Here is a 24,482-nt window from a genome sequence, read left to right as displayed (position 1 = left end):
AAGCCTCCCGGGCAACCTGCTTGGCCTCGCGGGGCGGCCCCGGGGGCTGCGAGGCGGCCGCTCCCCGCCAGCTCCATGCAGGTTCCCGGGCGCGCTCGGCGCACTCAGCTTCCCGGGTTAATTAGTAGTCTCCGTGTGTGGCTGGGAAGCAGGAGAAGGAGCCGTACAAAAGAGCCCTGGCAGCTGCGGCTGCTCTCCTCCTCCTCCTCCTCCTCCTCCAGACTCTCCCCCCATCCTCCTCCTCCTCCTCCTCCTCCTGCTGCTGCTGCTGCTCTTCTTCCTCAGGCCGCCTGCAAGGAGTCCGGTTCCTTCCTCGGGGGAGGACAAGTCATCCCCGCCCTGCGCTGGCCAGGTGAGGCAGGGGCGCGCGAGGCTGGGCTGTGCCCCCAGGGCGGGCGAGGGAGACAAAGCCCCAGCGCTCCCGGGGATGGGGATGGGCGCGAAGGGCTTTTAGGCTGCCTGCTCTCCTGTGCATCCTTAGCAGAGGTGGGTGTTTTCTGCATGGATGCCGCCCGCTCCCGGGGGCTCCTTTATTCTCGAAAGTCAGGGGAGGGGGCGATCGAGCCATAGCTAGAGGCGCAGAAACCCGGAGCCTTGCAGGCTACGCTTCTTGGATAGGGAGGGGGGATGCAGACACACTCTTTTTGCACAGGGTGGGATGATGAGGTCCAAGGAATAGCGCACCTCCTCCTCCCCTCTGCATTTGGGGGGGTAATGCCCTCAGAGGACACACCTGTGCCCCCCTTCTTACCCCTCCCCACCTCAACTTTTGGCAGTGCAATGCAGGATGCTGTTTTTGCAAGGGGCTGCATTCCTATTTGCCACCCTTCCTGCCTGCTCTCTCTTTCCATCTCTGCACATCCCTCCCCCCCCAAAGAAACCCACCCTCCACCCACAGTTCCCTTCCCTACTGGGAGGAGAGTGTGGACTTGTGTGTCAGAAGTCATATAGCCTTATCTCACTAGGTATTTATTGTTGTTGTTGTTATTATTATTTATTTTAAAGCAGTGCAGGTGATTTGGGGGCAGATGGAGCAAAGTGCATGAGAAACCACGCAAGTGTACTGCAGGGGCTTTGGAGGGGGGGGAGATGTTATCCACTTTTCTTCTTTCCCCCCTCCACTGAAAAGCACACATTTATGGGGGGGGGAGCAGAGCACTTAGAGGTATCACAGTCCCGATGCCTTTGGGTATTTCCTTGGTGTGTTTTTGTTTTATTAAGCATTTTCTGCCAAGATGTGGGTGACGAGGGCAAGGCAATGCCCCCCCCCCTACTAGGCTGGCCAATCTGTTGCTATGGCTTGGGGCTCAGAGGAATGAACAGTTGTGCCTGTATGCAGGGGAGGTTTGGGCTGTGTATGTCTGGTTTGCAAGGAGACATGGAGACTAAGCAGGGAGATTTTCTCCTCCTGGCACAACCATGGCATCTTTTTTCTTCTCTGCTATTGTGGGACTTGTAGAGAGGGAGAGAGAGATTTGCTAGCCAAGCCATGGCTGGCTGATCTCCCTCATGCCGGGCGCACAGGAGAGGGAGAACAGTCTCCATCCAGAAAAGAGGCAAGGAGAGCAGAACCTTCCTTTAAGACCCCCCCCCCCAAGTCTCTTTGCTTTGTTCCGGGTCAACCTGTCTTCGCTGTCATTCCTTGTGATGTGTCCTCCATCATCTATCTTTCAACACTGAATTTTATTTATTTATTAAAAACCCTGTTCTGTGATTTAATCCTTGTGACAGAAGTCCTGTGGCATCTGAAAGATTAGCAGATTGATCATAGGGTGAGCTCAGATGCATATGATTTCTTGCTTAGCCGGACTGACACATCTGCCCCCCCTCCCGGATTTGTGTCTCCAGCATGGGCTTCCTGATACTCATGATTGGCAGGTGTAAAATGAAACTGGATGTCAGGGCAGAAGGCCAGGCGCCCCCCCCGAAGGGTATGTGGGGTATGGGAGGGGGCTGGACGATGGTTTGGTCCAGAGTCCAAAATTGAGTAATGACACCTGCATGGGACAGTCCTCCAAATCCTCTTCCGACCACATCCTGACCTTCTACATGTCCAGATATCCCACGTGTGTTCTGACCTTGTATCTTGCTCCCAGGTGCGCAGTGCTGATGGCTTGGCAGTAGATTTGTTTTAGTCAAGTTGGAAAGATGGAAGAAGGAAAACTAGGGAAATTCAGCATATCTCTCCCCTTCTCTCTTTCCCTGAGCTTTCCATATATATGGATATATGCCTCCGGTGTAGCAACTGAATTGAAGCTTTTGATCGAGTTATTTCCTCCCCTCCATAATGAGGTCTGGAGGGAGAAGCTACTCAATTAAAAATTCTCCGCTTCATCTTTCTTGGGGTAAACAGTGTGACAAATTATAACCTGGTTTTTTCTCTCTATTCACCCCCCACCTTTATTCTGCTTGGATTATTCTCTCAGATGTTAGCACTGGAAGAGGGGTGGGGGAAGAGTGGGTTCCCCTCCCTCATCCATCCCTTAAACACCGAAATTGGGACACAGACCAGAATATTTGAATTGCTGCATTAATGAAATTATTGTGCTTGGTGCTCCCCACCTCCTGGCAGCATTTGTAACATGGAGATGGGTCCTTTGGTGTTAATGTGTCAAGGGAGGTTGGGCAATGTGCTCTGTGTGCCCCCAGTGAGAAAGTGTGCACTAAAAAACCCCCCACCCCCAACCCACCCCCTTATGCAGATTGTAGCAATGCTGAATCCTGCCTATGGAGGTGTGGGCTTCGGGAGACCAGCTTGCCACAGCTGGTTGGCATCTGTGGCAGAGCCTGAGGTTGCCCGGTGCCTGGTGTGGGTGGGCTCAGCACTTGCTGTGCATGGCACAGATGGAAGGCTGGGTTTATAAGACCTGCAGAGTTGGACTGCAGAGGGTCAGTGGGGCTGCCTTTGGAGGGTGTCCAGGGCCTGATTCTGCTTTCAATCCAGAATGCAGCAGTGATGACAGAAATTATAGGCCCCATTGAACATGGTGGGACCTCTGAGCAAACATGCATAGGCCTTGTGGTGGTGGTCTCTGAAAATCGCTCTGGTTACCAATATGCCTCACTCTGTCGAGTTCTTCTTAGTCTTTCCTCTAACACACAGGATGATTTATCCTGTGTCATGATGCCTACATAATGTGCATTTTTCTGTCACAACCCCCCCTCCCCGGCGTTTTATTTCCTTTGCTGGACTAGGGAGACCTGGGTTCAAATCCCCACTCAGCCACAAAGCTCAGAACTTGAAGCAATCACATTCTCTGAGCCTGAGCTTCTTGGAAGAAGGTTGGGTTTAGAAACGTAAAAAGCATTGGAAGCACCTGAAGGGAGCCTTGCTCAAGCTCTGTTACCAGATGGTCCGGTTTTTGGGGTTCACTGAGATGCAGACTTGGGTTCAGGGTGCAGCAAAAAGAGGAACATTTTCTTGACATTGGTTTTGACTTTATTAGTTACATATATAAAAAGAACACTAACATTATGTGACACTTCAGAATTTCTAACTCTTCCAGTTTGGAATTTGCTTATTGCCGATACTCTTCTCCTTCAGTGCAAGGCCTTTTTCTCTGGTGTCCTTGTGAAGATGGAAAACAGAAGGTGACTGAATGCTCTCAGACTTGATGCTCTGTTTTGATAAGTCTTCCTAGTGAAATGCATGAAATATTTGATTATTTATTATTGTGTTCAGTTACATTTTACTTTTATCTGACTACATAAAAATAAATAAAAATGGGATGGGGGTAAATTGTAACATGGATTAAGGTTTTCCCCATGTTGTGGGGGAGGTACATAGTTTGCCCCTGGGATGCCATTCTTAGCTGCAGTTTTGTGAAGGGCTTTACATGCAGTTCCGATTGGAGGGTTTGCTTGGTTTCTCCTTTCATAATGTTGCTGTGAGGATGTTGTGGAATTGCTCTTGGGGCTTGGGATGCAAGCTTGGGGCTGGGGGGGGGCTGTCTCAGCTTAGCCTCATGGGGGTGGGCAATGTGGACCTCTGGGTGTTGCTGGACTGAAGCGCCCATCGTCTTTCATCATGTTGGCTGCGGCTGATATGAGTTGTGGTTCCACAGCTGCGGGGGGGGGTGTGTGTGTGTGTGTGCCAAGTTGGTCTTCATTCTCGTGCAATGGGCCACCAGCAATTAAAGCAGCAGCTGGGCTGGCTGGGAAGAGATGTGGTGTGTAAACTGGTTACTGTACTCTTTCATGCTACTGAGGCTACGAGTGTGGGAGAAATGTGATTCAGTTCACATTTAAAGGTGGCTCTATTTGATTCATAGTTTGCAAAATGATACAAGAACCAAAACAAAGCCATCGTTTGAAATTTGCACTTCTCCGAATTTTGCAGTGCTGTTCTTCCACCAAGTAATGTGTGCAAAAATGCATAGAGTTAGGCAAAGTGTGCCTCAAAATGCATATGTAACATACATATTAGTGTTAGGCAGAATTGCATACCAAAAATTTCATACGAAAATGTGTATATTGGGAGAATTTTGTACGAGATGTTTCACAAACTATACTCTAGTAAAGGTAAAGGTAAAGGGACCCCTGACCATTAGGTCCAGTCGTGGCCGACTCTGGGGTTGTGGCGCTCATCTCGCTTTATTGGCCGAGGGAGCCGGCGTACAGCTTCCGGGTCATGTGGCCAGCATGACGAAGCCGCTTCTGGCAAAACAGAGCAGCGCACGGAATTGCCGTTTACCTTCCCGCTGGAGCGGTACCTATTTATCTACTTGCACTTTGACGTGCTTTTGAACTGCTAGGTTGGCAGGAGCAAGGACCGAGCAATGGGAGCTCACCCCGTCGCGGGGATTCGAACCGCCAACTTTCTCATTGGCAAGTCCTAGGCTCTGTGGTTTAACCCACAGCGCCACCCGTGTCCAGCCTCGCAAATAAATCTATAAAACCTAGTAGCCCAGACTAAATGTTACCTAGCCAATCTCCCCCACCCCACATTGTTAGTCATTTTGTACCTTTAAAGGAAAAGGGACCAAAAAAATGCACACCAGATGCACACACATATGTATATGTAATTTCTTTTTCTTTTTTTTTTCTTTTTTGAAGGCTGATGTATTTTTATTACAGATTTTCTTGTTTTACAGTATATGTAATTTCTGACTTGCTCCTTGGAGGCAATTTTTACAACTAGGCAAGTGGCTATCTACAAACCTGTCCTGGTGGCCATACCATGAGCCCAGCAGTGCTGTCACAATTAGGCCTGGGTTGGCAGGCTGTGATAGAACTTGCCTGTATAAGGATCGCTTTCTTACTTTCAAGTAAGAGTCCCTGTCTGCACATGCTGGGCAGGGGGCAGCCTAGGCCAGCTGATCTGAGAGTGAGCTGGTATGATAGCTTCTGGAGAAAGGATGGAACAGAGCTGGCCATCAGCAAGGTTTCAGGGATGTTCCATTTATCATATTTGTAATATGTGCTCTTAACTTTAATGTAAAATTCAATATTTTGGTATCAAAATATGTGTGTATGCCTTAGGGAATGCTTATTTGGTTAAGGCACATTAAAATATATATCCATATGAAGAAATGCTGATTCCCCACATGATGGGTGAAGTGGTACAGGCCATAGGCCCTGATTTCCTCCTGAGAAGGAGCAGGCTGCAGGCTCATGCATAATATCAAATCATGGTTTACCAAGGGGTGATTGGGACTTGTGCTTTCCTGTTTCCTTTCTCTCCCTCCCTCTTGATCTCTGATTCACTGAGTTACTTCGTCTTTAGCACAAATTGGAGGTTCCTCTTTTCATCCAAAATGGCAAACTCTCCCTCCAAGTCAGAACTCCCTTCCTTGCAGGCCTGGCGTGGAGGGCAAAGGGAGATGTCCTTCTCTTAAGACCGCCTAGTGAATGTGTTGCTTGTGCAAGACGCGGAATAGGAACTTCCTGGCTCCCCTTAGACCCTGGAACATTCCAAAGAAGGGGCCATAGGGAAGATTCTTCTCTGCCTGAGACCCTGGGGAGCTGCTGCCAGTCAGAGAAGGCAATACTGGGCTAGGTGGAGAAAGAGTCTGAAATGATAGAAGGCAGCTTCCTAAATTCCATATCTTTTCATTTTTATTAGGAGCTGTTTGAGAAAACAAGTAAACATAGTTTTTCAATAGCACCCACATGTTGCAACAGTAATATTTTCTGTAGCATTTGTCCCTGCAGCCTTTACACTTTCCAAATGCAACACACTGTGGCAATATCTTAATTTGACTTGTATTTCTGGAGGGCACTGTACAATTCATTTTATGGTGTGCAGTTTCCTAATGGGAAGTTTATAAATGTGTGTGCGCTTGAAATGCTTCATGCAATTAAGGCACTTTAGTTGACCCATTGATTAATTACTGCACTTGTTTTCTTAGCTCCTTCTTTTAAAGACCTTCATACTCTTAAATCTCTGAAGATAAGACTGCAAGACACTGGAACAATTAGGACAGCTGGTGGAAGTAACTCTTTGCAGGGGTGTATTAAGTGGTGTGTCTGACACAGGAACATTGCTAGGTACTTAGAAGATTTGGTGCGTGAGCCCATTGTCACACACATGCATGAAAATTAGAATTTATAAGTCACAGAAGGCAAGCCAGCTAATTTCCCACCCAAATCTCTCCATTATTTTTTAAATTTAATTTGCACCCCACCACAGGTCACCCCAAATCAGTTCCTCTTTAATGCATCTTGCCCCCAATTAATTTCCCAACAGATCTTGCTCCACATCAAATCAATTCTCCCTGTTCCCTGCCCCCCTTAGTCATCTTCTGCTAATTTATTCCCTCAAATGAGCACCATACAAAGGAACCCAGATCCCCAGCCCAAATCAGTTTCTCCCAAATGCATTGCCCACCAGGGAACACTTGGGACTGGGCTCCAAAGCTCAGCCTTAGCAACACCACTGATTTGCCATGATGCCCCTTCCTCAACTGCCTCCTCCTTGTGGTTCTCTGTGCCTCCTGTCTCCTGGTTCCACGCCTCAAACTATTAAGTAACTCAATTCTAGTTTTACTGAGTTGTGAGAAAACCCATCTCTCCATCCTAACCCCAAGAAATGGCCTCTCTATCAAAACAGGGTTGACCCTAAAATGTGTTTGTGATGGATTTTTGCTACAGCTGCATCTTTTCCCTTTCCCCTTTTGCTTGAACATTTTGCTAATCTCCTCCTTAAAAACAAAACAAAACTCTTATTTGCGAACCTATCATTTTAAAAGCCTCCTGGGCAGCCACCACAGAAGGGAGCAGAGCTTGGGTCCCGCTCAAAAACATCCTCTTACCTGACCAGGAGGCTGGTGAAGGACAACCCCTTAGCTTGGACTTGCATTCAGTGACACTTAAGATTAACCTACTGAGGAAAAAGCTGCCTTTGTGGAATCAGGATGCGTGTGCTTGAATTAATTCTGCAGGATTTGCTTTACTTTCCTCACTCACTATGAAGTGAAGTGGCAAGCACAAGGAACTTGGTTGTCTGAAAATCTGTGTCCGGCCAAAGGATTCTGATGCCACCTTGTTTACTGTGTGCCAATTTTCAATGGTTTGCCTCAGGCTGGGACTTGTCGCCATGTGAGAATCCCACAAGAGAAATTGTGTCATGAACTTGGTTTCTCATCTCAAAGTGACAAACCAATGCATAAAGTCTACTGGCTGAATTTGGATTCCACAGTCAGCTTTCAGTTTGGGGCAAAATCTCAGCATCAGGTGGTGTCATGTTTGCCATTTGGAATTTCCACCTTCAGCATTAAATGTTTGGGACAGGCTTGCTTCTAGACTCTCTTGTTCATGGGAATAGCTCCAGAAGCATTCCTGTGGGAAGTGTGTGTTGTGCTGGATCTGAACCCCTGCCTGGCTTTTCCTCAGAAGAGCCCTTCCTAGATGAAGACATCAGTGTAGCTTGGATCTGGGTGCAGGCATAAATTTAGCTCAAATTCAGCTTGGATCTTTTTATTGTGCATTGCCTTGACTATTGTGCAGAAAGTGATTAATGATGATTTTTTTCCTTGGGAAAATCTCATTGTAACAGCATAGCCTGACTTGGAGTCAGGCCACTTCCTATTGTCTGTCTAGCTCTGTCTACTCTGACTGGCACTGACTCTCCAGGGGGATCTCAGGGTTCTTTCCCCATCACCAGCTACCTGATTCTTCCAGCCAGGGATGGAATCTGGGACCTTCTGCAGGCAAATCATGCATGCTGTCCCTGAGCCAAATGGTCCTTCTCCAGACATGTGTCTACATGGGTGTAGACACTCCATTAGAGACAACCCTCTGATACCTAAAGATTGCTTTGATTTTCACTTGCATGTGAAGAAGACTCCAGTGGGCATGTGGCCTGAGGGGGAAGGGTGAGCATCATCTAAGAGAGCATTTTGTAAGTAGGTAAGCAAAAGGAAACCTTAGGCATTGGTTCCCACCTCCCTATTTGACATGAGGCAGTATAGCTTGGAAGCAGCAGGGATGACCTAGGATGGGAGAAGGATTACCCAAGCTGGTGCTTTCATGGCTAACTGCTGTTGATAAATGTGTGTCCTTTGGAAGAGAATATGGGCAGTGCAGGGAAGTACTGCTGGAGGGGACAGAGATAGACTGGCTGTGCAATGGTTGACATATCAAGGACCCAGGCCAAGGCTTACTGGCATGTGATGGAGCATCCCTGTTGAAGCTCAGCAGGTCTGCATCTGGTCAGTACCTAACAGGAGATCACCCAGAAGCTCCCATGTCTGTCTCCTTGACTTCTGTGATAGAAGAGGGGTTTTATGCTTTTCATGCGGAAGGTCCCAGGCTGGGAGAGAATCTTGCCCGAGACCCTGGGCTGCTCTTCAACATAAACAGTACTGAGCTCCATGGACCGATGTTCTCACTCGGCACGAGGTGGTTTCTTGTGCTCTCCACCCCAAGGAGTCTTTACAATATGCAATAACTTCTCCCCCCTCCCCACCCGCCCACATTTCCCATCACAATGACAGGCAATTTGTTAGTTTTTAAATAGCACCTGATATCTAGTGGCAGACATTTTATTACAGCAACCTTTAGGTCAGAGACAGAATGTGCATGGAATCCAAATATTCCTTCTTCTTGGTCTCCATTTATTTCCTGTTTTAATCACAGGCTTGCATCCATAAGTCGCTTAAGTGCGCCAAACGGGGCTTTTCTGGGAAGGACAGAAAGGTTGGCTTATGAGGTAATTTGCTACCATAGGCAGGGCGAAGAGGGAACATGAGAAGAACCGTGCCGGATCAGGTCCATGACCCATCTAGTCCAACATCCTGTTCTCTCAGTGGCCAAGCAGATAACCTGTGGGAAGCCAGCAAGCAGGATTGAAGCAGAAGAGCCCCCTCTGCTCCTGCAGTTTCCAGCAACTGGTATTCAGAAGCATTGGTGCTCCCCCCTGCAGGGGCAGGGCAGAGCCCTTGAGAGCCCTCTCCTCCCTAGTGCAAAGGATTCTGTGGCCAGCCAGGCCAAGGAATCACCACAAGAGTCATGACACAGGTACCATGGCATGGTAAATGGGCTTAGTATTGTCCCATTCAAGGCTCAGTGGCCCGGTCTACCCGTATGATTAAGTCCACAGTCAGATGCAGTAAATGGTTCTGAAGGCCAGTTGCTGGAAACTGCAGGAGGGGGAGCATGCTCTTGTGCTCAGGTCTGGTTTGTGGGTTTCCCATTGGCCACTGGGAGAACAAGATTCTGGACTAGATGGGCCATTCGCCTGATCCAGCAGACAACGGAAGCTCCTGGGTGGCTGGAGGCTTTGCCAGCAGAAGCTGACGGAGGCAGAGGCTGTGGCTGCATAAAAGGCAGTGAAGGGGCTGAAAGTGGAGTAGGTGCAAGGGGACTGGATGTTGAGACCATTGGTGTGGGCTGGCAGAGTGACCACTCACTGGGACTGGACTCCTCACCTGTAGCTTCTCCCTCTGATGTTTCTCAGTGTCCTGATGTGACTTGCTCCAATCCGCTGCATCCAGATATTTTTTTTGCCAGGTGTGTGTGTGTTATTGGGTTGTTGTTGTTTTATTTTAACTGTCCTTTGTGGTGTTATAGGCTGATTTTATCCTATGAACCGCCCTGAGGCCTGCAGGCATAGGGTGGTATATAAATTCTATAAAAGCATCAACATCCTCATTCCTCTCCAGAGTTTTCAGCTGCCACCTCTTTGGGCACCCCCCACCCTTTGTCCTGATCTGAGCAGCCCCTCCATGATGGCTCCTCAAGGCCATGACAAATGGTGTGCGCAAGTGACGCATGTGGTCAGGGCCAGTTTAGGAAGATGCAAATAGCAGGTCCTGATCTTCTGTCCTTTCACACTGCACTTTGGAGGGTTAACAAGAACAAGTCCAAATAAATGCTCTGAGAGTTTGGCATCTGTTGACAGCATCACCCCTGGGCACAGCAGTTTGCATAGAATGTCTCCATTAGGAAATATGTTTTTTGAATTGGTTCCTCACAAAAGAGAATTGGGAAATAACTGTGTGTCTTTCTTATGCCTCGGCCACTTCTTTGAAAAACAAAAAGCTAAACACATGCCCACACATTTAAAAGTATTGCATCACTGGTAATAGGCTTGGAGGAATCGAAATTCCAATTCCGCATTTTCCAGCTTGAACACTTCTTCATCCACATTTCATATATTATCACAATTTTGCCTAATATGCACATTTGCAAGCTATTTTCACACATATACTTTTTGTTGTTGAAGAACGGCAGTACAAAATTTGGAGAAGTGTGGACTACGTACCAAATTGACATATCCCACCTTTAAGGGAAAACAGGTTTTGAGTATTAATGATGATGATGATGATAATAATAATAATAATACTTATTATTATTATTATTATTATTATTATTATTATTATTATTTATACCCCGCCCTCCCCAGCCAAGACCGGGCTCAGGGTGGCTAACAACCAATAATAAATGGGGCAATAAGATGGGGCAGGTTTAAGACTATTTCCCCTCTGCTACTTCATGACAGTCAACTTAGGGACATGGATTTAATTATGTAGAACAACTTGATGTATTAGGGTCCAAGGGAGCAGAACTGTGGTATATTGGATGGCAAATAGAAAGCAAAGGGATTCTGTTAACATTGCTGATTGTAAATTCTCCAGTCACAGAAAAGATTTATAGATGGGTCAATAAAGCAAAGCTAAGTAATTAATGCATTTATTTTATTTCGGTGCTTGAAATATTTCACAGCTAAAATCTCAATCCTGTCTCAGGGTGTTTGGTTAGCTTAAAACAAAGAAATGCAGCACACGACCTGTATCAAAATACAAATGTACATATTTCTCCAAGGGCTAGAATGGGGAGACCTTAAGGTCCTGATGTCCTGGGCCTTGTAGATTTTATTTTAAATCATTATTATTATTATTATTATTATTATTATTATTATTATTATTAAAACAAGCTTGGTATAGCTGAAACTAATCTCTCTCTCTCTCTCTCTCTCTCTCTCTCTCTCTCTCGGAAGACATTAAAAAAAATGAAATGAAATTCAAGTGATGTCCAGTGACTTCCCTGAATGCCCTTCTTTTATATATGCTTACACAGAGGTGGCTTTTAGCTCTTTGGGATTACAGTAAATCTTTCTCTGTACAGAATCTCTCTTGGAACCACGTATCTCAGTTGTCCCCTGTTTGGTATAACTGGAACCATCCGCTAGCAGTTGATCTAATTAGAAGTAATGATTTCAACCCAAAAAAGCTATTAAGATTAATGGACTCCTGGGAAAGGATAGCATTGCTTGAGCTGCATTTTGGCGCAGAAGAGGAGGCTGTGTGCATTTAGTTTGCATAGAAGTAAATGGACCTGAGTGAATGAGGTGTTACTCACATTAAAGTGGGGAGAGCTTTTCCTTCTCCTGCTTCTGAGCTCCGCATGGCAGGATCCCCTCAGAGGGAGACCAGCTCACTTTGGGAGCTCCAGCCTTACAGCTTCCATTTTTTAATTTTAGTTCATAAAATAGATATACTGCTTGATTGTAAAAACAAACCAACACAAAGCAGTTTACAAAAAGAACAAAGCGCTAAAATTATCAATAAAAGCCGTTAAAAACAGCTATTTAAAACATTCAGAAAATAATTAAAATTGAAGAGCTAAAAGCCATTTAAAACACATGGCAACATTCTACATGTCTAAACAAACTGTTTTTTGCTTAGGCTGTAAAGAGTACAGTGAAGGTGTCTGCCTGATGTCAATAGGCAGGGAGTTCCGAAGTGTAGGTGCCCCATGTTAAAATATCATCTTCTTTTACAAGTGCAGAATGAGTATTATGTGGCACCTGTAAGAGACCTGCAGATCAAAGGGGTCAAGTGGAAGGCTTTCTCACAAGTAAACTCTTCCCAGGTGATTTTTACAATACAGTAATAGTAACAACACCTGGAACCTGGCCTGTGAGCACAATCTCAAGCCCTGGGGAGCTGGGTTGGTCCTTGTAGACAGGAGGTGACAGGTGGTGCCTTTGAGGACAACTGCCAGACCTGCAAGGGTGTGGCGGGAAAGTGACCGTGGTGGTGCAGGAAAATTAAGGTGACAGTGTGCCAGGTTCTAGGTCCTTGTATTAATTTGAAAAGTCCAGAGCAACATAGGTCCAGGGTGCCTCAGGGACCTCCTGAACTCTTGAGTTGCAGCTCCGTCCCTGAGATCTGCTGCAGGAATGTCATTGATTGTTCCCCAGGTTGGCGATACTCTTGACAAGAGAGATCAGCAAGACCTGTGCCAATTTCTAAATGCCTGTTGAAAACTTTTCTGTTCCATTAGGCTTATGCGAGCAATTAAGAATACATCTTTCCAAAATAGTGGGCTGATTTCTGATTTTAACTTTTTAATATGGTTTTTATTGTATGGTCAGGGCAGACTTTGGTAATCTTTGGTAATATGGCACCCTGAGCAAGGCCAAAATTTGGCGCCCCCAAATGGATCCTCTCCATTTTCTGCCCCATCACCTTGGCACCCTGTGCAGGGGAGCTGACCTCACCACCCTAAATCTGGGGCTGGTATCACTTTATGTACAATTGTTGTCAACCTCTGCTCAGTTTTAAAAAATGAATAGTGGTATATAAATATTTTTACAAATAAAAAATAATGCTGGGAGGGGAGGAGAGAGGTTTCCTGAGACATTTAGGACTGAAGTATGGAGCGCTTTAGATGGTAAATAGTTTGTGAAGAACTGGACCGTGTGATCACTCTGTGAGTGTAATTGTGTCCAAGAAATTCTTGGCCCAGCCTGGGGCGGGGAGAGGGAGGGAGGGAGGGAGGGAGTGTGCAACTGTATTACGGCTTTAGCAGATCCTGAGTGCAGTGCAGACCAGGTTTTTATTTTCTCATCAGCTGAAAGTAGTGGTCTGGCCCATTAGGCCGAGTGAGACAGCTGCTTCAGGCGGCAGATGCCAGGGTGTGGCAGCAACCTCTTGGATCTCTTCCTGAAACCCCTAAGCCTGGCTGCTCCTAGACTTGTCTGCTCTGCTATGGTGGGGGAGGAGCTGTGCCAGCCATTGCCAGCGTAGAAGTCACATTCAGCTGCCAGCCAAGTCCGTTTCTGGATGTGGAGTGGGGTCACCATCTTGTCCTTTGCGACAGGCAGCAAAATGCCTCAGTCTGCCCATGAGCAAATGTCCAGTATCTTCTGGTTGTGGCAGTTTGCTATGTTGGGTACAAGTGTGCAACTCTCTCTGTGTGCCTGGACAGACCAGGATTCTGCAGGCTTTGTGTCCTCCCCCTCTTGCAAGAGGCCCCCGTTCCTTTGTGTGTGTCTCACGTGACTCTGTCCTTCATCAAACTATTTCATATAGAGCACCAGGGATGGAGACATTGTTCCTCCACTGTTGGATTTCAGAGACTCGGGTTTAGGGAGATTATTTATACAGCAGGATTTAGTATCTGCCAGTGCTCTGTTTGCTTGATATCACTAGGGACCAGTTCTTCCATAAATCCTCATCCTCAGACGATAAGCCTTTTTTTTTTTTTTTTTTGCAGAGAGCTGAATAAAAATAATTTCCTCCCAACCACCTGCAGTTAAAGTTCTTAATGTCATGGATTTTTAATCTCAAATGGTCTGGGGAAGCAAAAGCTCATCTATTATATGCTGCATTTAAATATGGGACTTTATTTTTCATTCCCCCCCCCCACTCTGCTGAAATGTTAAAGCAGGCCTGGTGATTTGTCCAGGAGTGACCCTCAGGAAATGAAGCCAAATGCAGATTGTGATGCTGTGTTTCTGCACTGCATTTCTCCCAATGTTTTGGGGACACAGGATGACTCCTGCCTGCTCACTTCTTCATCCAAAGTGGGGGAATCATCTGGAGAGGTGAATTAAAATGGCTTCTTCTAGTCTCCCATCTTCTATACCAGCCCAACCAGGATCCCTTCAGAGGTTACTGGGAATCAGAATCCCAGGAAGTGTAGTTTCCTCTCTGCAATCCTTAGCACCCTTAACAAACTACAGTTCCCACAATTCTGGGTGGGAAGTCCTGTGCTTTAAATGTGTTTTGTATGTGCTTTAAGTGTGGATCTGCCCTTTTTTTAAGCCATTACCAAAAATTCAAGGAACAATTTTCAGCACTGGCAAGCTACCAGTGAGCCGTTTCTGAGTAGTTTTTGCTCCTCTATTTTCTTTTCCCACCTCCTCCTGTCAAATGTTGCTAGAATTGTTGTGCAATCTGCATTGTTCCTTTCCATTTTTTCTTTTTTTAATAATTTTTATTGGTTTTTACACATGTTTTCCAAACATAACATCCCATCTTATACAGTATAACAAATCTTTGGCTATCACAGCCTAGGACTTCCATCAACCTCAACTAATGGTTTCCTAGCTTTCTTTCTGATTTTGCATTTTATTTTAATAGTTATTGCTATAAAATCCAAATCCCCAATAAACGCCTTAGTCCTTTTTTGCAATAATTAATATAGTTCTCCTTACAAAACTTCTTGCAACCCTACAAACGATGTCAATTGATTACAATTGTCTTTCAAATATATCATAAATTTCTTCTAATCTTTCAGGAAAGTCTGGTCTTGCTGGTTCCGAATTTTCCTGGTTAATTTCACCAACTCGGTATAATCCATCAGTTTCATCTGCCACTCTTCTTTTGTTGGTAGTTCTTCTTGCTTCCATCGCTGGGCTAATAGTATTCTTTTTTTTTTAAAATAAATGTTTATTAAGGTTTTACAAATCAAAAATTTCATCATTTCAGATAGAACATTACCATGAATAAAGCTCACATAAAGAACAGAAACACCAGAAAAACAAAGATATATAGCAAAAAAGAAAAACAGGAAAAAAAGAAAAAAGAAAAATCCACTTTCTTACATTTACAAAATTCCATACCCCTCTGTCTTGACCTCCTCACATCCCCCTTTTTTGTGTTCCTCTATTCCAATCAAATTCAGCAAATTCAAACCCTTATTTAAACCATGCTTAAATTTATATTCTTCTAATTATTATGTCCCAATTTTTCATTGTTTTAGCCCAATCCTCATCTTATATACTGTGACATAATATTATTCTGTTCATAACCCCTTCTCCTTTTTAACATTCTTCTTTTCATTCACATTTAACCAGATCCCACAAACCCTGTTACCTTCACTTCCCACATCATATTAACACTCAAACATTTTGCAGTGTTTTTGTAAATAGTCCTTAAACTTTTTCCAGTCCTGTTCCATCAGTTCTTCTCCCTGGTCACGGATTCTGCCAGTCATTTCAGCCATCTCCATGTAGTCAATCACTTGCATCTGCCATTCCTCCACGGTGGGTAGATCTTGTGTCTTCCAATACTTGGCAAGGAGTATTCTTGCTGCTGTTGTTGCATACATAAAAAATGTTCTATCTTTCTTTGGCACCCGTTGGCCAACTATGCCCAAAAGGAAGGCCTCTGGTTTCTTAGGAAAGGTAAATTTAAATACCTTCTTCAGTTCATTATATATCGTTTCCCAGTAAGCCTTAACCCTTGGGCATGTCCACTGGGCTAATAGTATTCTTGCTGCAGTTGTCACATATAAAAACAACTTTTTTATATATAATGCTTGTATATCTCTGCACCTACTATACCTACTAAAAGGGCTTCTGGGTTTTTTGCAAATGTATTTTTCAACATTTAAAAAGTCTCATTATAAATCATTTCCCAGAAGTCCTTTACTTTCTTACATTCCCACCACATATGGTAAAAAGTACCTTCTTTTTCCTTATATTTCCAGCATTTGTTATTTGTTTTGTACATTTTAGCTAATTTCACTAGTGTTATATACCATCTGTACATCATTTTCATTATATTTTCCTTTAAAGCACTGCAGGCAGTGAAAATTATCCCCTTTCCATAATTTTCCCCAATCTTCTAATTGTATATTATGACCAGTATCTTTAGCCCAGTGTATCATGACTGATTTAACTTCTTCATCTTTCAAATGCCATTCAAATAATAATTTATACATTTTGGATAATATTTTAACTTTGTTATTTAACAATTCTAACTTGAATTTCGATTTTGTATATCCAAATCCATTTTTCTTTTTATCACCTTTAAACATTTTGTTAATCTGACGATAATGCAACCAATCATTCACAAAACCTTTAACTTCCTTATATGGTTTTAATTTCCATTATTTATCCATCTCCTTCACTATTTGTTCATAGGTGGCCAATGCTTACTCATATTTATCTTTTTCACACTCATTGCCTCAAGAGGCGAGAGCCACCATGGTGTCTTATGGTTCCTTCCCAATTTTCTTTTGGGTGTCTTGTGTATGTGTGCAATACCTGAGATGAGAATAGTTCATAAAGTGTCTTGTATGACACAGAAGCACACTTACCCTGAAGGCATTGCATTAATTAATATTCCATCTGTGGCTGTAGCTACAAACTCATTTATCATACTGCCTTGAGAAATAAGAGGCTAAATTATTGATTTAATTATCATAATGCAGGATGTCCTTGCATGGATTGTGACCTGATGGGCTTGCGATAAAACTGGTGAATCAATCTTTTGTGCAATTTTAAACTGTTGTGAAAATACACACACGGGTAAACATGTTGGTCTATAAGGAAAAGGACCCTGCAGAGTCCACAGCTGGGTAATAGTTTTGTTCACAGCACCCAAAAATTCACAAAAATTTGGTAAGCCTCTGTGATCCAGCAGAGACAGTCTTAGATGTTACTGTTGTGTTACTGTTGTAGGCAAATATATCAGGGCTAAACAGCAATAGGTGCAATGGGAAACATTGCTTTTGGTGAGGTGTAGTGAAGTTGTGGTTCTCCAGATGCTGTTGAAATACAATTCCCATAAATCCATTCCACTGGCAATGCTAGCTGGGCCTGATGGGAGTTGTAGCACAGCAGCATCTTGACAGCCGCAGCTCAGTCTCCCTTCCTTTAGGTGGACACCTTCTAAACTCTTCTTGTTGTCACCTGTTCCTGCAGCATCTCCTATATTCCTGGTTCCGTTAATCCCATACAGTATAAGGAAAGTTTACACACACCATTTGGGCCTTTTAAGTCATGGGGTGTTTCTCCAGCTTGGGTCCTCTGCTGTTGGACTACAACTTCCATCACCCCTAGATAGCAGGGCCAGTGGTCAGGGATGATGGGAGTTATAGTCCAGCAACAGCAAGGGACCCAAGTTGGAGAAAGACTCGTACAGAGAAATGGTGAGTCAGAGGGGATGTGCTGGAGGTGTGTAAAACACATGGAGAAAGTGAAAAGAGTGTTTTCTTCTTCCTCACATGAATGGAACTTGGGGGCATCCAATGCAGCTGAACATTGGAAGACTCAGGACAAACAAGCGAAAGGGCTTCTTCACACATTCTGGAATTTGCTACCACAAGGTGTAGTGATGGCCCCCAACTTGGATGCTTTTAAAAGAAAATTTGGCAAATTCATGGAGGGTAAAGTTGTAAATGGCTGCTGGTGAAGGTTGTTGTGATGCCTCCAGTAACAGTGGCCATGTGCCTTTGAATGCACAGTGAGGAGAGGGCACTGGTGCCCGGGTCCTGATTGTGAGCGTCCCAGAGGCATCTGGTTGGCCACTCTGGGAACAGGATGCTGGGCTACATGAGCTACTGGCCTGATTCAGCTTCAGGGCTCCTGCCTTCTTAAGGAGTCAGATCTGGTCCCATCTGTCAGTAGTTGCCCATATTCTACCTTGTTTCTTTGGCCTGTCTTTAAAAACTGACGTGTGCAGTTATTGCAGCTGTTTGGTTTTTCAAACTCCCACCCACCTGCATATACAACAGTATCTTTTAAAAATGAATCTGGGGAGGGGGGTGGGCATCATAACCACCCACCCCACCCCTTGAGTCGTGAATTGTCTCACATGCATCTTAAAATGTGAATTGTCCCAGAAGGGCCTTGTCTCCAGGCTGCCAGTTCAAATGGGCAAATGTTCAGAGTGTTCTGTATACAAAGTGCCCGGTAATCTTGAAGATCCTTTTTCGTCCACCGCACAATGCAATTAAAATCTGGTGCACACTGGTCCCCCTGTGCAACTGCGATAAGGCGGCTTAGCTGATTTGAGAGCTGTCCGGGATTCGCAAGGACTTGGAATTAGCATGCTTATGATGTGGCTGAACTGTCTGGCAAATTTGGCACTGATGAAATCAGATGTGTTTCGTGCAAAGGCAGTGTTTCTCTTCTGTTTTATTTATATCTCACGTGATAAATGTTTGAGAACAGTGGCAATGTGCTCTTTTTTCTTTCTGGATACATTTTAGCACATCCTTTTTGTCTTCTCTGTGAATAAATGACACTGCCTCCTGCTTTGTCAGATCGTTGGGTCCATCAAGTTCAGCACTGTCTGCACAGACAGTGGCTCTTCATAGTCCCACAGGCTGGAGGGAGGTGTCTGTCACAGTCCCCCCCCCCATCTGAAGATTTCTTCCCCCCCCTATTTATTTGTAGGTGCCAGGGATTGAATCCAGGGCCCTTTGCATGAAAAACATGTGGTTTACCACTGAACTGCGATGCCTGTTCTAAAACAGCCTGGGCACAGAAAGAACTTGAACTGGCCCTTGACTGCAAGCTCAGCCACCTAAAACCATACAGTGGAAGGAGAGGAGACTTGGAAAAGCGAGAACCAGCGTAGCAATACTCACATAATTTTATTTGTATGCCAGCTTTTCATAGTTCAAACTACGCTCAAGGTGGCTTACAACATTAAAAAATACACAGTTGCAAACAATGAATAAAAAATCAAAAAGTACACAACCAAATTGAACAATTTCTGCATAAATCATAATAAGATCTAAAATAAAGATACAAAAAATTAATATCAGAAACAGCAGCAACATGACCTCCCCAGGAAGAAACCCCTAGACAACCCAAGGTTCTGCTCAGCAGCCTCAGCTTTTGTAGCTGGAGTCAGTCAGGGCCCCATCCTCCCCAGGCCAGGGGGAAAGGCCTGCAAGGCAGGGGGCAGGTCTTCCCAGAGCCAGGGGGGTCTCTGGTAGGAATGGAAAAGGAGCCCTGCAGGAAATCTAGAAAAGTTAAAGGCGATTGAGACAATCCCAAAATGCAGCTACCTTGTGATAACCACGTTGGTTCAAGTCTTGCCCTCTGGGGCAACAAAAGTCCCTCCTGTTGTGCAGCCACCTTTACATACAGACTCATACTATGATGATGACATATGTGGTCTCTTTAAGATGAATAGGATCTTAAGAGCAAGCCTGTCAATTTGCTTGTTCAGAGATGGTTCAGTTCAGTCAATTGGTGGATGTTATGTGTTTGTGTGTGTGTGTGTGTGTGTGTGTGTTTGCTTGTTAATAAAACACCCATTCTAAATTATTACATTGATTCAGGAACTTCATGTTGAAAACAACATATTGTATAGAATCATAGAATTGTAGCATTGGAAGGGACCCCAAGGGACATCTAGTCCAACCCCCTGCATTGAAGGAATCTCAGCTAAAGCATCTCTGACATATGACCATTCAAAGAAGGAGAGTCCACCATCTCCTGAGGGAAACTGTTCCACTAGCGAACAGCTCTTACTGCCAGAAAGTTCTTCCAAATGTTTAGTCAGAATTTCCTTTTTTGTAACTTGAAGCCATTGTTTTGGGTCATACCCCCCAGAGCAGGAGAAGACAAGCTTCTTCCCTATTCCATGTGGCAGCCCTTCAGATATATGAAGATGGCTATTGTACCTCCTCTCAGTCTCCTTTTTTCCAGGCTAAACATACCCAGCTCCTTCAAGCTCTCCTCAGAAGGCTTGGTTTCCAGACCCTTGTTCATCTTGCTCTCCCTCCTCTGCACATGTTCCAGCTTGTCAACATCCTTCTCAACTTGTGGATCCCAGAATTGAACACAGTATTCCAGGTGTGGTCTGACTAAGGCAGAAAAGAGTGGGACTGTGACTTCCCTTGATCTGGACACTAGACTTCTCTTGATGCAGCCTAGAATAGCATTTGCTTGTTTGCTGCTGCATCACACTGTTGACTCATGTTAAGCTTGTGGTCCACTAAGACCCCTATGTCCTTTTCACATGTACTACTGGCAAGTCAGGTGTCCCCCATCTTATATTTACGCAGCTGGTTCTTCCTGCCTAAGTGTAGAACCTTACATTTGCACCAATGGAATTCATTTTGTTAGTTTTGGCTCAGTTCTCCAATTTTTTAAGGTCATCGTGAATCTGATTAACAGCTTCCTCGTGAGAATATCATGGGGACTTTGTCAAAAGCCTTACTGAAATCAATATACACTATGTCCATAGTTTATCAGTGTTTTTGAATTAAACTAAATAGCTTTAATTGGATTTTGTTATGTATTGAAGTTCTCACCCTGGACACCAGGAGTATCGTGTATATAGTTTTCACTCAGGTCCACGTCAGTTACTTTAGGAGGGAAACCCTGGGTTGTTGTTGCTACAATGTTGACAGCCAGCTGCCTATAAAAGCAGGCCGGCTGAGCTGTTTGCTGTTCAGTTCTGTTCCAGCTTACAAATAAAGAGCTGCTTTGGAGAAATCGCTGCATCGTCTGCTATGTCTACCCACTATCTAACAGATTTTGAGTTTGAAATTAATTGTTACTGATTTGAATTTTATTGTGTTGTCGTTTACCTGAGTGTCGTGTGCAAACTGCTATTCTGAGTAATGTCTTTGCATAGGGGAGGGGGCACTGAGGATGGGTTTATGGAACTAAGGGGGCAGTGCCCTTAGTTTGGGAGCCACTGATTTAGATGCTTTCTGGCCTCCCAGCACCATACCAGTTTCTCTGGAATGGAGGAGTCCAAAGCACTAGGGCGGATGCCAATAGCAGCACTTATTTGGGGGACTTTGACTCACCTCCCAACCTTTGCCCATTGAATCACCTCCCCTTTGAGAAAGGAACGGAATGATTTAATGGTCACCAGTTGCAATTTGTGCCTCGAGGTCACAGAGGCCACAGAATCGGTACTAAGCTGCCATGTTGTCTGATGATAATCCATGCCTCACAGAAAATGCTACTGAGGTTTATAAAAAATATATGGAGGATTCTCTGAATCCAGGGCTCTGATGGTGGGTGGGAAAGACAAGGAGCATCCAGGGGCCAAACTGAGCCCTTACGCTGGCATTTGGACACCCCCATTTCTTTCTCTCTCTCTCTCTCTCTGCACCCTTTTTTCTGGCTAGTAGTAAATTTAGGTCCCATTCCCAGTCTGCAAAAACAAATTTGCTTCTTGCCACATATAGCTGTGATTTACATGTACTTTGGTCCATTTTTGACAGCATTGGTTATGTTTATGTTCTGCCAAAGGATGGCAGAGAATAAACAGGTCTTGTCATTGTGAAAACATTTCCTCCTTCTTCCCCACAAAATGATGGAGTGTTTAAATCTGCAGCAAGTGAAGTCATTTGTATGAGGCAAAATGGAACAGTCTCTATGTGATTCCTTCACTCCCCACCGTGTGAAATGATTTCAAGGAACATCTCCTGTAATCCTAATAAAGGTAAAGGTACCCCTGCCTGTACGGGCCAGTCGTGTCCGACTCTAGGGTTGCGTGCTCATCTCGCTTAAGAGGCCGGGAGCCAGCGCCGTCCGAAGACAGTTCAGGGTCACGTGGCCAGCATGACAAAGCTGCAGTTGGCGAGCCAGCGCAGCACACGGAAACGCCGTTTACCTTCCCGCTATAAAGCGGTCCCTATTTATCTACTTGCACTTAAGAGTGCTTTCGAACTGCTAGGAGGGCAGGAGCTGGGACCGAACGGCGGGAGCTCACCCCGCCGCAGGGATTCGAACCGCCGACCTTACGATCAGCAAGTCCTAGGCACTGAGGTTTTACCACAGCGCCACCCGCGTCCCGTAATCCTAATAGGCTATAATAATAAAACTGATTATGTATTCAGTGCTGCTGAAGAAAATTACATTCTTCCTGTAGTGTATAGTAAGATGAGGGGGCTGATAATTTTGTTTTAGAATGATAGAATCACAGAACTGTGGAGTTGGAAGGGAAGAAGGGTCATCTGGTCCAGGCATGTCCAACTGCAAGTGGGCTGTGATCTACTATCCAGTATCAAAAACTGGCAGGGATCCAAGACTTCCGGTCAGCGCCAGCGCTTAATGGCGGATTTCTCCCGGAGCTCCCGAGGGAGATCTGCTTCGTGGGTTCGGGTCCTGCAGCTACGGCGGAGCGGGGACCCTTAAAAATCACAGGCGCGAAGCCTGTGAACCGGAGACTCGGCGGGCACCTTTGCGCCCCCCCGACGCTGTGAAGGAGCCTTTTTAAAGGCTACGGAACAGCTGAGGGTGTGTGGAGCGGTGCTGAGAGTCGCTTTCACCCAGCCTACGAAGTGAAGCCGCGTCGCCATTAGCGGAGAGCGCTGATTTCTTCCTGAGAATTGGACTAATAAGAAACAACTTTCCGTGAGTAGGATCAAACTTTAAAGACTAATTGGACGCTAAAATTAAAGAAATTGGGCACCGAGACGGACAAGCACTAAAAAGGAAGTCTGCTTTCCGTTCTGCAGTAAGATTAAAGCAAAAGACATTCAAGCTGTAACCTTTGAAAGGAGACTGGTGGGAATTAAGGAATCCGCCACCAAAGAAAAGAGAGCTCCCTCCCCCGAAGGCAGGAGGGGGGGGAAGAAAACCTTACAGTATCTTCCTGCCTGTTTAAAAAAGAATTTGGACTGTTTACCGCTGCTCTTAAACCCGGGATCGGACTGCCGGAGTAAAGAAAACCGGCTAAGGACTGTTGTTACATGAAGGTAAAAAAGTAACTGAGACATTGACTTTGGCTACTCTCAACTTAGAAACATCTTACTTTGTTGCACTGTAAAGTCTTATGCAGGATACCATGGCTTTGGATCTTTTAAAAACTATTTGAAAGGGACTTTGAGGACTCGGAGGGCTTTTGTTTTTCTTTTTTTTTGTAAAGTGTGGGACTGATTTGAAGGTAAGAATCTGCTGTGCGCCCTCTAGAGGATTTGTGAATAGTTTCAGCAACAAGTGGACTTCAAAATTTTAGAACTTTTGCCTGACAGCATAAGAGTGTGGGAATGACCTTGACTAAAAGATTTTGTTATGGCAGATGGTAAAGAGAAAGAGGATACACAGGAAACAACTTTGAGATCTGGCAGACAATACAAAATTGATCTTTCTAAGCAAAGAAGGGCTTCCGTATCAGGAGCTTCTGGAACTGCAGCTGTCCCAAAGACAAAAGTGAAAACTATGCTTTCAGAAGAAGCACTTGCTAAAGCACTGGGGAAAATAAATGACTCTTTGGAGGAACTAAAAAAGCAAGGAGCAGAAACCAAAGTACAAGTTGCTGAAACAAATAAGAAAATTGAAGAAATCTCGGGGAAAATTGATTTAAATACAAAAAGTATAACTGACCTTGGGAATAAAGTGAACTCTAATGCAGAAGCAATTGGAAAAATATTGGAGGAATCATCTACTACACGACAGATAGCTGAGGATGCTAAAGAAATTGCAACTGCTGCTGAGGAAAAGTTCCCACCGGTGTTCAAGAAACTAGATGAGCATGATTTGGCACTGTCTATGCTGGAGATGCAACGGAAGGAGAGGAACTTAAGGATTAGACTTGTGCCAGAAAAGGAAGGAGATAACTTGGTGGACTTTTTGACAAAAGAATTTTCTGACTTTTGGAAGCAGGAGCTGGACAAGGAAGAATTTAAGATAGAGAGCGCATTCAGACTGGGAACAAGGCAGAGGAAGAACAGAGCGAGAGATTGCTTAATAACTTTGAGATCAAAGGAGGAGAGAGATAAAATACTGAACTTGCATTACCAAAGAACCCTTCAGATTGAAGACTTTCATATTGAGATTTTTAAAGATATTCCCAAAAATATTCTAGACGCAAGAGGCCTTTATAAGGACTTGGTGATACTGCTGAAAAGGAACTACATACCATTCAGGTGGGAGTTTCCTCAAGGCTTGTCTTTTAAATATAAGGGGAAGAAAAGAAGAATAAAGACAGTGAGTGATAAAGACAAGTTCTTAGGAGAACACGAAGAAGACCTACAGAAGGAGGTGTTTCCGGGACAAGGGCTACATCCTTCAAGCAAGGGACCATTAGACACGGGTACGG

General features: G+C 44.7%; 1 protein-coding gene across 8 annotated transcripts in view; it reads left to right on the top strand.

Moving 5' to 3' along the window:
- Window positions 1–105: 105 nt before the first annotated feature.
- Window positions 106–24,482, top strand: part of APBA2 (amyloid beta precursor protein binding family A member 2) — a 110,476-nt gene continuing 86,099 nt past the window's right edge. For 2 of the 8 annotated variants that reach the window (XM_053364503.1, XM_053364510.1), the window contains exon 1: window positions 113–352. The gene's annotated coding sequence lies outside the window, so the exon portion shown is untranslated. Of the gene's footprint in view, window positions 353–379; window positions 487–946; window positions 966–24,482 lie in introns of those variants that run through there. The other 6 variants (XM_053364508.1, XM_053364504.1, XM_053364507.1 and 3 more) reach the window with 6 other exon arrangements.

This window comes from Podarcis raffonei, chromosome 14, assembly GCF_027172205.1.
Source record: "Podarcis raffonei isolate rPodRaf1 chromosome 14, rPodRaf1.pri, whole genome shotgun sequence".
Taxonomy (NCBI): domain Eukaryota; kingdom Metazoa; phylum Chordata; class Lepidosauria; order Squamata; family Lacertidae; genus Podarcis; species Podarcis raffonei.
This window is presented reverse-complemented; position numbering and strand designations above follow the sequence as displayed.